At 43.2% G+C, this 13503-nt stretch overlaps 1 protein-coding gene and 1 pseudogene across 6 annotated transcripts in view; both read left to right on the top strand.

The window, feature by feature from the left end:
* ERBIN (erbb2 interacting protein) overlaps window positions 1-13503 on the top strand; it is a 119963-nt gene that overhangs the window by 8383 nt on the left and 98077 nt on the right. The window lies entirely within an intron of this gene.
* On the top strand, window positions 12192-12343 carry LOC140705091 (U1 spliceosomal RNA; annotated as a pseudogene).

The following is a 13503-nucleotide window of genomic DNA, read 5'->3' as shown; positions in this document are numbered from 1 at the left end:
ATTAATAAGTCAGTTTTCTGTAATTGTAGGTGTGAAATAGTTGTCTCCCTTGACAAACTCGGATCTCTGTCCCAGAAAGTCTTTTTTTTTTCTGTGACAACTAGCTCTATCTGGCATAAAGTTATTTACCTCAGCTAGGACCTGCAACTTTAAGTAATTAAGAGCTTAATAGTTTCATTTCTATGTTAAGGAAGCATTGTCAGTCCACTATCTGTATTCTCACTTGGTCATGACTCTTAGCATGATGGAGATTTGTATACATATAGATGATGCATATTTCTATTCTTGTGGAGAAGTATATTTTGATCCATAAAAGCTCTTAGTTTTTAAAGTGCCATAATAGCTTGCCTTCATTTTCTCTATTTCTCTTTCCCTCTTTAAACTTCATCAAGAAATTGCTATGATGCAGCGCTGATCAGGTTTCAACCTATACTGAACTAGTAGGATGAAATTACTCAGTTTCAGTTATCACAGTGGCTTCCATATTAATTAAGCTTGTATTGCAAGCAGATAATCCATATTCTCACTTATTCTAAGTTTCTAGTTTGGCTTTCATATTAGAACAAGTACTGTGCTTTAGTTACCCTATTGAAACAGGAGATGGCAAGAATAAACATTCACAGCCTGGGTGTCAGTGAACTAAAATGGACAGGAATAGGCAAATTCAATTCAGACGATTATCATATCTATTATTGTGGGCAAGAATCCCGCAGAAGGAATGGAGTAGCCATCACAGTCAACAAAAGATTGGGAAAAGCTGAATGGGATATAATCTCAAAAATGATGGAATGATATCAATATGAATCCAAGGCAGACATTTCAGCATCACAATAATCCAGGTTTATGCACCAACCACCAATGCTGAGGAGACTGAAATTGACCAATTCCATGAAGAATTACAAGACCTTCTAGAACTGACACCAAAGAAAGATGTTCTTCTCATTATAGGGGATTGGAATGCTAAAGTAGGGAATCAAGAGATAAAAGGAAAAACAGGGAAGTTTGGCCTTGGAGATCAAAACGAAGCAGGGCAAAGGCACATAGAGTTTTGTCAAGATAACAAGCTGGTGATCACAAACACTCTTTTCCAACAACACAAGAGGCGGCTCTACATATGTACATCACCAGATGGCAATACTGAAATCAGATTGATTATATTATCTGCAGCCAAAGATGGAGAAGCTCTATACAGTCAGTCAAAACAAGACCTGGAGCTGATTGGGGCTCTGATCATCAGTTTCTTATAGCAAAATTCAACCTTAAACTGAAGAGAGTAGGAAAAACCACTGGGTTAGTCAAGTATAATCTAAACCAAATCCCTTATGAATACACAGTGGAAATGAAGAACAGATTTAAAGAACTAGATTTGGTGGACAGAGTGCCTGAAGAACTTTGGATAGAGGCTTGTAACATTGTACAGGAGGCAGCAACAAAAATCATCCTGAGAAAAGGAAATGCAAGAAAGCAAAGTTACTGTCCAGCGAGGCCTCACAAATAGCAGAGAAGAGAAGGGAAACAAAATGCAAGGGAGATAGAGAAAGTTACAGCAAATTGAATGCAGACTTCCAAAGAATAGCAAGGAGAGACAAGAGGGCCTTCTTAAATGAACAATGCAAAGAAATAGAGGACAATAATAGAAAAGGAAAAACAAGAGATCTGTTCAGGACAATTGGAGATATTAAAGGAACATTTTGTGCAAAGATAAACATGATAAAGGACAAAAATGGTAGGGACCTTACAGAAGCAGAAGACATCAAGAAGAGGTGGCAAGAATACACAGAGGAATTATACCAGAAAGATTTGGATATCCCGGACAACACAGATAATGTGGCTGCTGACCTGGAGCCAGACATCCTGGAGAGCAAAGTCAAGTGGGCCTTAGAAAGCTTGTCTAACAACAAGGCCAGTGGAGGTGATGGCATTCCAGTTGAACTATTTAAAATCTTAAAAGATGAAGCTGTTAAAGTGCTACATTCAATATGCCAGCAAGTTTGGAAAACTCAGCATTGGCCAGAGGACTGGAAAAGATCAGTCTACATCCCAATCCTAAAGAAGGGCAGTGTCAAAGAATGCTCCAACTACCGGACAATTGCACTCATCTCACATGCTAGCAAGGTTATGCTCAAAATCCTCCAAGGCAGGCTTCAGCAGTATGTGGACCAAGATCTCTCAGAAGTACAATCTGGATTTCAAAGGGGCAGAGGAACTAGAAACCAAATTGCTAAGATGCGCTGGATTATGGAGAAAGCCAGAGAGTTCCAGAAAAACATCTACTTCTGCTTCATTGACTATGTAAAAGCCATTGACTTTGTGGACCACGGTAAACTATGACAAGTTCTTAAAGAAATATGAGTGCCTGACCACCTTATTTATCTCCTGAGAAACCTATGCGTGGGACAGGAAGCAAGAGGTAGAACTGGATATGGAACAACTGGTTCAAAATTGGGAAAAGAGTACAACAAGGCTGTATGTTGTCCCCCTGTTTATTTAACTTACATTCAGAATACACCATGCAAAAGGCCGGACTAAATGAATCCCAAGCCGGAATTAAAAGTGCCGGAAGAAATATGAACAACCTCCAAAATGCAGATGATAGCACTCTGATAGCAGAAAGTGAGGAGGAATTAAGGAACCTCTTAATGAGGGTGAAAGAGGAGAGTACAAAAAGCTCAACATCAAAAAAACCAAGATCATGCCCTCTGGTCCCATCACCACCTGGCAAATATAGTGCTGCCCCGCAAGACAATGATAATGCGTTCCATTGAAACCGCTGTTTAGCGAAATCATCGTCTTGCGAAAAGAATTTCCCCCTTTGGAATGCATTGAAACCCGTTTAATGCATTCCAGTGGGGAAAATAGTCGTTGTTGTGTGAAGATTGCCCATAGGGAAGCCATTTTAAATCGCTGTCTTCCGAAGCATCGGTGCCGAAAACACCCTAGGGAAGCCATTTTGCAGAGCCGCTGATCAGCCGTTGAATTAAACTGAACAATGGCTGGCTGCCGCCGCAAGCCCCACATTGCTGATAGCCCCTGGTGGAAGGGAGCTCCTCCGTGCCCACCTGGCCCCAGTTAATGCCCAAGGGACCTCCACTTTCAACTCCGTCTGTGGGACTCCCGTGCCATGGTGAAAGGGAGCCCCTGAGTACCCACGTGGCTGGCAAAACAAAGGCGACCTCCCTCTCTTGTCCCCCAGGCAGGGGAACCCTTGCTCAGCGCTGGAAGGGAGCTCCTGAGTGCCCACATGGCTGGCAAAAACAAAAGGAGTTGCTAGACACGGCCCTCTAGCAACGAGGGAACCTCCCCCTCCTGAGCCCCAGGCTGGGAAACTCCTGCTCAGTGCTGGAAGGGAGCTTCTGAGTGCGCACGTGGCTGGCAAAAACAAAGCAGCCCCTGCCCTGACGGTGAAAGGAATGTCCTTCTGCGCAGAGATGGGGAAATCCCCTGGGGCTTCCCCCACCCCGCTGAAAGGGCGAAAACTAAAGCTAAAAGCGCCCGGGGAGGGAATTCCTTCCGCTGTGAGCCCGGGAAAAACCTCGCTGTCGCTAGCTTCCCAAGTAGCCCAGGTTGTCCCTGAAGCCACTTGCGACCCCCCCCGCTCCCCAGATGCACCTCCGCTAAGCGCCACTTGGTGTGGGAGGGGAGGGAAGCCAAGAGGAGGCAGGGAGCCGGCGCGTGCTTCCTGCTCGGGTGACGAGAAGCAGCCAAGAAATCCTAGACTTGCTTGCTGTCGACGGGTAGGGAAGTAAAAGGGGAAGAGGGGAACCAGTGCGCGCTGTCCCGCTCATGTAAGGAGGCAAGGGGAAATCCTGGGCTTGCCTCACCGTGCCGGGAAACCCCATTTATCCGCAAAACCGCTCGCGATGCCCCCCACTCCCCAGCCGCCCCCTTGCCACCTCCCCTATGCCTCCGGTAAGTGTCGCTTGGTGTGGAAGGGGAGGGAAGCCAAGAGGAGGAGGGGAACTGGGTGCGCTCTCCTACTCGTATAGTGAAATTCCCCCATAGGAAACACTGTTTTGTGAAGCGTAATGGCGGTCGCAAAACCTTGTCGTCATACAAATTCATCGTTTTGCGAGGCCATTGTCTTGCGAGGTACCACTGTAGAAGGGGAAGATATGGAGGCAGTGACAGATTTTACTTTCTTGGGTTCCATGTTCACAGCAGCCATGAAATTAAAAGACGCCTGCTTCTTGGGAGGAAAGCGACGAGAAACCCCAACAGCATCTTAAAAAGCAGAGACATCACCTTGCCAACAAAAGTACGCATAGTCAAAGCTATGGTTTTTCTTGTACAGTGGGGTCTCGACTTAAGAACTTAATCCGTATTGGAAGGTGGTTCTCAAGTCGAAAAGTTCTTAAGTCGAATCTGCATTTCCCATAGGAATGCATTGAAAACCGTTTAATCCGTATCTGCTCTTTTCTGTCCATAGAAACTAATGGGAAGCTGCTATTCTGCCTTCTGCCACTAGAGGGGGATATTTTCTTTCTTTTTTCCCCAAGGTTCAGGGAAGGGAGGGAACACTAAAGGCAGCACTTTAGAACTCTTTTTTTTTAAAAAACGAAGCCAATTTTAAATAATGTTTTAAAGCATGTTGTGCTGATTTTTTCAGCACAAAGGCACTCAGGCAGGCTTTTTAGGTGCTGAGCAAGCCTCCGGAAGCCTGCTCAGAGCCAGCCGATCATCTGTTAGGCGGGGAGAGGAGTGGGGAAAACCACAAAATGGCTGCCAGGCTCTTTCTGGGTGTCGGCTTTTAGCTCTTTCCTGCTCTTTTTCCTGTGGTTTGGGGGCTACCAAGGCCTGGTAAGTGACTTTATTTAACAGTACAGTATTTATTTTTAAGTTTCTGACCCTTTTCCCCCCTCCAGAAGCCTCTAAGGGGAGGGAGGGGGGACTTTTTTCCCTGTTTGTAACTCAAGGGAAGTTCGCATGTGGAGTCCTTACTTTCCCTATAGGGCAGGTTCGTAACTCGAATTGTTTGCAAGTCGGGTCGTTCGTAAGTCGAGACCCCACTGTAGTGATGTATGGAAGTGTGAGCTGGACCATAAAGAAGGTTGTCCGCCAAAGAATTGATACTTTTGAATTGTGGTGCTGGAGGAGGCTCTTGAGAGTCCCCTGGACTTCAAGGAGAACAAACCTATCAATTCTAAAGGAAATCAACCCTGAGTGCTCACTGGAAGGACAGAGGAGAAGGGGACAGCAGAGGACAAGATGGTTGGACAGTGTCATCAAAGCTACCAACATGAATTGGACCCAACTCTGGGAGGCAGTGGAAGACAGGAGAGCCTGGCATGCTCTGGTCCATCAAGTCACGAAGAGTCGGACATGACTAAATGACAAAACAACAATTGAAAGTGAGAAAATTACTGAATTTGTTTCTTTAGGTTTTACTGCAGCAATCAGAAAACTTCTTAAAATTTCTCCAAGGTAATTGGAAGATTAGCACAAGAAATATGTACATCAGTAGTTCAGAGATTTTAAGTCTAATATTTGATTCTCAAAAATCTATTTTTGTTTCCATTACACCACATATAAAATGCCTAAAATATAAAAGCACAAATTATCTTTCAGAACCTTGGATTCCAGCATCAGTTTGATTAGTTTATACAAAATATAGATTTCAAATAAGGTAGTTATAACTTAGTTTCTGCTGTTAGATTTTATTCCATCTAAGTTGTCACTGTTATAATTTTCTGAAACATACAGTTTAATTTTGATAAATGTTAATATACAGTATATGATGATATTTTCATAGTAGACATGGAGAATATTATAATGGTCACAGCAGCACGTCTTAAGCAAGATAGGCCAATAAATGAGGCTGAAATATTATGCAATGTTAATCTTAATAGTCAAGGATGTTCTGTTAAATTTTTAGGTAGAAATATAAAAGCCAGTCCAGAAATTTGGTCCAGAAGTCAGATACATTCTGTTTGATTACTCAGCCATTTCTTTACTTCCCATTATATCTGTGTCCTCAACTTTAAAGGAGGTTTGCTTCTTTTTCTGCACCTACTGTTTCCTTGAACAAGGAAATTATTTGAAACATTAAATAGTCTGTTAGATTTTCTTCATTAAATTATGTCGCTAAGAATTAAAAGACTTTGCTGGTTCTTTATATTATTATTTCCCAGGAATTTGAGCTTATTTTCAAGTTTTGTGTTTTTATTCAGGTTTTCTACACTGATTGATTTTAACCCACTTGTCCTTAGGGTGTTCTGTAGAGCAGAATGGGATATATATTTTAAAAATGTTATACTGTCTGTCAGTGTATAAGGTGTACTTAAACATGGCAAGACATAGTGTTAAAGCAATATAGAAGATTTAAAATGCTGGAGAGGGGGAAAAAGAACTGATACACAGGAGAAATCTCGGAGATAAAAGTAATTTCCCAATTACTGAAGAAGAAGAAAAGTACAGTGGTGCCTCGCATTGCGACATTAATTCGTTCCAGCGAAATCGCTGCTAAACGAAAATGTCGCAGTGCGAATATAAAAAACCCATAGAAACGCATTAAAACACGATTAATGCATTCCTATGGGCTTCAAACTCACAGTTCAGCGAAGATCCTCCATAGCGTGGCCATTTTTGCTGCCTGGTAAGTGAGGAATCCGTCCCAGAAAACAGCAGGCGGCCATTTTGAAACTGCCGATCAGCTGTTAAAAAAGCATTGCTTTGCAATGATCGGCTCCCCAAGCAGGAAGGGGCGTGGCACCCACCGACCGCCAGCCAGCCAGCCTGGGACGACGCCCGGCCTCCTTGGATGGCGAACGGCAGGAGGAGGGCTCGGAGGCAGGCAGCCGCCCGGGGCGGCAAGGGGCGCGCCACCCACCACCAGCCAGCCAAACCTGGATGCCCGGTCTCCTTGGCGGGGTGCAGACGGGGCGAGGAGGGGGTCTCTGGCGCGCCGCCCCCCAGTCCAGCTGCTGCCGCCCTGATCCCGGTCCCGGGCGGGCGACTCCTCCTTTGCAGTGCCTCCCGCCGCGACGGCTCTCTGGCTTGGCGCCCCAGGGGTGCGTGCGGGGTTTGGGGCCAGGCCCTTCACCCCTCCCTCCTCCCGAGGCGCCAATCCAGAACACCCCCGCTCCCCCCCTCCCGCCGTCCCCTATTTATGCAGGAGCTCTGGGGGGGTAGCGTGCGGCACCGATCAGCTGTTTAAAAAGCATTGCTTTGACATGATCGGTTCCCCAAGCAGGGAACCGATCATCGCAAAGCGAAATTCCCCCATAGGGAACATCACAAAGCGATCACAAAATCTTCATTGCAAAGCGATTTCATCGTTATACGAAGCAATCGCTATGTGAGGCACCACTGTATAAAATATCTAGTGCCTGATTACACAAGTGCATAAGAGTTTGATCTAGGGAAATGGGACTTTTAAAAACAGTTTGATTAAGCTGCACTTCACGTAAGTTCTTTGTTGGGGAAGATTCATGAACATAAAATACAAATCCTCATACAACCCACACGCTATCCTTTTTCCCAAATTAGAGGATGGTAACCTGTAATTCTTATGAGAAGATACTTATGTGAATAATAAGTGAAATATAAGTAAAAATCAGATTCAGAGTGTATGGTATTATTCCTCAGATAAAAAAAACACACCTTTAAGCAAGGGGGAAATGCCATGCTTTAGTCTAATAAGCTGACTGGATAGCTCAGTGAATTAGGTATCTGGTTGTGGAGCCAGAGTTTGGGTGTTCGATTCCCCACTGTGCCTCCAAGGAGAAGAGCCAGCCTGTGTGATCTTAGGCAAGCTGCACAGTCCAAGGGTACCCCCAAAAGAAGGGAATGGCAAACTGCTTATTAGTGCTGTGTACCTAGAAAATTCTAGAAAGTGTTGCTAAGTCAGAATTCTCATTCAAACAACTGACAAATGTAACTTATCCAAATAATTTGTTCTGCATATACAATTTGATTTGTACAGCTAATTATTTCCCTTTGTTGTCAACATTTTGTTTATAGAAACCCTCTGAAAACTGATGGAAAGATTAGCAATGCTGACTTTATTAGCTGCGTTGTTCTTCCATGAACTACGAGCCATATAAGATGTGGCAAGGGCACATTTGTGTCAGAGTCAGATGTGGCAGTTTTGCACTCTGTAAATACTTTTTATAAGTTTGTATTGGATTCTCTGGAAGATATCTGGCATTGAGTGAGAGTTGTATATGAGGGAGTCTTGCTAGAACTGTCAGTTAAGATACTGGAAAAGTGGTGAATAGTATTTATGGATGGAACTGTCTTGTGTCAAAGCAAGTATTCTTCCACATGGGGCTGCCAATGGAAAGTGTCAGGAAACTTCAACAGGCCCAAAATGCAGCAGCCAGACTGCTGACTGGGGCTGGTTACAGGGATCACATAACCCCTCTGTTACTGCAGCTCCACTGGCTGCCACAGTTTCAACTGTGGGCACAGTTCAAAGTGCTGGTTTTAACCTATAAAGTCCTGAATGGCCTGGGTCCAAGCTACCTCAAAGATTGTATCTCCCACTATGAGCCAGCTCAGGTGTTAAGATCATCAGGAGAGGCCTTTCTCTTGGTCTCACCATCCTCTGATGATGGACACAGGAGAGAACCTTCTCTGTTGTTGGTCCTAGACTTTGGAACTCCCTCCCACAGGAGGCCAAACTGACATATTTGCTATCCTTCTCCAAGCAAGCAAAGACCTTTGTCTTCAGCCTGGCTTTCCCTCAGTAACTACCTACCTGTGTTGCGATTTATAGAGGGGTTGTTATTGTGTTTTTCATTTTGGATTTTCCATTTCTCAAGGTAACATTTTTTCCTTCTCTTTAATATTTTACATATTGTTCCTAGCTTTAATATAGCCTGTAATACTGCCTTTTAATAGTGTAAAATGCTTCTTTATGCTCATTGTTCTTAGCTTTAAATATTGTCTTTTAATGATGTAAACCATTGTTGGCTAGTTATTGTTTTAAACTTGAAATATGGTCTTTCAGTGTTGTAAGACACTTGGGTCCTTTTTAAAGAGAAAGGCAGGGTAAAAATATTTTAAATAAATAAATAATTTATAAAGAAGAAAATTACAGGCTTATGGTTATATCATCAGAAACTGACAGGTTGAAACATTGTTCTTGTTTTTTTTCATTTTACCTATGTAATAAACTCTATTCTTTTTTTAAAAAATCAAACTCCTTTTGGTTTACAAACCCTGTTAAGTGTTGTTATAGGTAGCAGTCAGATGATATCCATGTATACTACTGATCAGCATTGTGCCACAAAGTTCATATAGTGTTACCAAAGTAAACATGGCTGTGCTTCACCAGAAACATTCTTACTTTTAAAAAGGGCAGTATAAAGTCTACCTTTAGCTGCAGCAAAGTTAAAGCAGCAGTGCAGAATAGAACACTAGGTGTTTGCCTGGATTGGTGACAGGAATAACCTAAGGGAAGGAATCTCTGTTCACAAGTTTAAGTGGCAACTGTAAAGTTGGCGCAGATGTCTAAGAGTGATTATGATATGATAGACAACACACCCAGATAGAGAAGAGCTCTTGATGAATGCTTTGATTCCCTACAGAGTGATGGAGTAGGATGTTAGCATGCAGCATGTACAGAAAGGAGGGGCAGCTAAGCATTTCTCTTCTCCATGTTTGCCACCAATACTAGTTTAAAAGGGTTGCTTTTGTGGATGATTTATGCTGGAAAATTTACAGGGGGAGTGCGTTTCTGTTAGTTCATCTGGATCTCTTGATGGCTTTTTCATATTGTTGTTCCAGGTCACCTGTTCGGGGTGGAATGTGGAGATGCTATCTTGTGGAGGCTTTGGTCTTTTCTGGAGGGTTTGGTTTAGTAGGTGGTGCTGTGGTTCTTTTCTTTGATCCCATGATTCTTGACCTATGGAGTCCCTCAGAGCACTGTCCTTTCTGCCATGCTGTTTAACACTTACATGGCATCTCTGGGATTAGTTATCTGAGGTCTTGGTGTCTGGTGCCATCAGTATGCCCATGACACTGTTCTCCTTTTCATTTAAATCCAAGGAAACTCTCTTGCTTCTAAACTAGCACATGCTTGACTGAATCGTTAATCTAGACAAGACGAGATGTTCCTGCCACTCACAGAGCCTAGAATAGGGATTCAGAATGTGCTGAATGGAATTGTACTCTCCTTCAGTATTTATTTTCACAGACTGTATGTTCGCTTGGATGTCCAGGTTTCAGCAGTTGGATGTTCTGTTTGGGTTTCTATACTGTGCATTATGCATGGCTGCCTTTGAAAATTGTTGCAAACCTTCACTTGGTCAAGAATTGCTTCAGTTAGACTGTACACTGGGGCCAGCTACAAGGGGGAATGCAGCTCCTTTGCTATGAGAGTTCTATGAGCAGTTTAAGGCACAATTCAAAATGTTTCTTATGAGCTGTTTGAGATCCCTCTATCCGAAGAACCATGTTCTTCCTACAAGCCTGCCTGGGATTTGCAATAATCAGGAGAGGAGTTTGTCTCAGTCCCACCTTCCTCACCACGTTTTATAAGGACATGAGATAGGCTTTCTAAGTGTCAAATTCCAGACTGAGGAGCCCCATAGCAAGGGAAGCTTAGTTGTCTTCCCTTGTTGTACTTGTGCCAGCAAGTAAGCTTAGACACTTGGCTGGCTGTTGAGAATGGGACTTGTTACCAAAAAAACTGAATACAAACTATAGTAGCTGAAACCAGGAAGCAGGTACTGTAATCCAGTTAGAAGTCACAAAGCACAGTTAGTTTCCTTGCTGCAACACCCTTTAGAAATACATTCTCTATTAGATGCCCAGAACTAGTTGAAAAGTTTGCAAGTTGAATCCAAATTTCCCATAGAAATGCATTGAAAATTAATTAATGCTTTTTAATGGGGGGGGGGGAAGGTCAGAAACTTTAAAAAACTTAAAAGAAAATCACTTACCAGGTACTGTAGACTGAGCCTTGCTCTTCACAGTGCCTTGGTAGACCCCAGAACAGCAAAAAAAGAGCCCTAAACAGCTAAAAGCCAGCAGGCAGCCGGCAGCCATTTTGTGCTCTTCTCCGCTCCTGCTCCTTTCCCCTCCCCTCTCTCCACCTAACAGCTGATCGGTGCTGGTCTGAACACTTCCTAGGCAGCTTTTAAAGCAAGTATGCACGTTTCTACACAAGCAGGTTTCAACTCAAATGGAGCACCTTTTCACCCAAGCACTAACCCCAAACAAACAGCTTTTAAACTAAATTTTACATTTTAAATCGATAATACCAGGCAGTCCCAGGTCTCTCTCCCAGCTCTCTAACTGCTTGGACTAACAAGGAAGCAGACAAGCAGCCTCTTCACTAACTGAAAGTTTGAGTTTCCCCGCTTTCCCTGCCTTCCCCACATATTAGGTATGCTAATATCTGTGCACTGGAGGATTGTGGGAGGAACATCCAGCCCCAGAACACTGAGTAGCTCTCTTGGCCTCTTTCGGGACTGGGGCTGTGCAGCCCTGTTCTGATCAGGAGGTGCAGCCAGGGGGTCACCATGCTTTTGGGGGACAGGGCACAGAAAGGGGTAGGAGGTTCAGAGGTCATTCCAACTATTATTATTATTATTTATTGTCATTGTAAGTATATACACAGTATACCCATATAATGAAATTTAGACACTCAGAGACCAGACACATGCACACACATAAAATTCCCCAAACACTCCCCACCCACTAAAAAAATCCCCCAACACTCCCCACCCACTAAAAGTCCCCACTAAAAATACAGACATCTACACCGCAGACCAAGTAACACAGTCCAACTAACTATTCACTACTGGTGGTCTTTAAGCTCATTATTAAGTGCAGTTATAGCTGTGGGCTAAAAACTATTCAGAAAACGTGTGGTCCGAGTCTTAATTGTTCTATATCTTCTGCCAGACAGCAACAGTTCAAAAGAGTTATAAGCAGGATGGGAAGAGTCTCTCAGGATGTTGTGTGACATCCTCAGTCAGCGGGATGTGAAGATGTCATCCAGGGTTGGTAGCTGGAGCCCGATGATATTCTGGGCAATTTTAATGGTTCTCTGTAGAGCTTTTTTGTCCGCTACAGAGCTACTCCCAAACCATGCCAGAATGCCATAGGTTAGGACACTCTCAATGGTGCTACGATAGTATGACAGAAGTAAATGCTGAGATAAATTTAACTTGCCAAGCATTCTCAGGAAATACCGCCTCTTCTGTGCCTTCTTCACTAGCATGTTGACATTTATAGTCCTCATACTGTACCTGGCAGGAGAGATACCATGATTATCAAAGTGGTTTTCCCAGGGTGAGGCTCATCTATTGCACTTGGGATGTGCTGACCCCTGTGATTTCCCCAAATATGGGAAAATCAACTGCCTAAGTGGGGGACTGTGTGGTTTCCCCTGGTTTTGTAGAATTACTCTTTTCCCTTTTGTCCTTGGCTGTCTTTGCTGCCATAGGCCTGTTGGCCTTGCTGGTTTTCCAGGTGGGCTCCAGGAAGCAGATCCTAGAAAGCCAGCAGTGCAGAATGGTGAGGTCCAAACAGCAAGCAGTCTCTGGTGCTAGTTCAGAGGCCTCCCAGCATGGCAGTAGGGGGCTTCTGGGTGGTGGTGGTTGAACCCCCTTTTTTACTGTATTTGTTCCATAAGACCCACATACTTTCTCTCCCACTACTTGGGAGGGAAAAGTGTGTCTTATGGAGCAAAAAATACGGTAAATACACTGTATATGTGCTTGATTTCTGGGAATTTGTTGAGAGCAGCTTTTGTCTGCCACTAACTAAAGAAGGTGTGTTTACTTGAGTTTCTATAATGATTATAACTGCTGAATGTGAGGGCTTTTTAAGGCTTTCAAGCTCTTAAATGATTTGGATTTCAGAATATCATCCTAATATGTATCTTTATGAAATTAGAGAATAAAGTGAGACTATTCTGATTATCTCTTCTGAGGGAAGCCTGCCCTTAGACTTTCAGAGTTTTTAGGAAATGATCAAGACGTATGTTTTGCAATGTTACAGTGTTTGGGTTAATTTGTGTATGTTTTATTAATGTGCTTTATATTTGTGCTAAAAAAGAAAGCTGCTGTATGCATTTCTGTATGAACAACAGAAAATAATAAATTACTTCTTGAGTAATTGTCTACATTTTTGTGGGGAGACAAATAACTCTGAGAAAAGAATTTGTATGCCAATTAATTGAGGGGTTGTGGTGGAATTAATCTCAATCAAACCTTGAAGAAAAATTACTGATGGGAAGAAGGGCAGTTACAGGGGGTGATATGGTTTTGTGTTCAGCAAATGTTTTACTTCTTGAGCTTTCAAGACAAGAAATATCAGCCAGTTTCTTTACTGAAGGAAGCATCTGTACTCTGAAGCCACATGATCAACAGTATGTTCTTCCACATGATTTTGCTAATATACAATCCTGCTGTGATTTTCTGTTCCAAGTGATGAATTTGGAAGGAAAGCCAAAGCTTGAATGAATTAAGTCAGGGAAATATGCTTCCATGTCCAGTGACCTGAGCAGGTACTAGTGCCAAGTTTTTGTTATCAGATTTCTCCCCACTG

Source organism: Pogona vitticeps, chromosome 2 (assembly GCF_051106095.1).
Source record: "Pogona vitticeps strain Pit_001003342236 chromosome 2, PviZW2.1, whole genome shotgun sequence".
NCBI lineage: Eukaryota > Metazoa > Chordata > Lepidosauria > Squamata > Agamidae > Pogona > Pogona vitticeps.
Note: the sequence above shows the minus strand (reverse complement) of the source record. Positions and strands in the feature narration are given on the sequence as shown.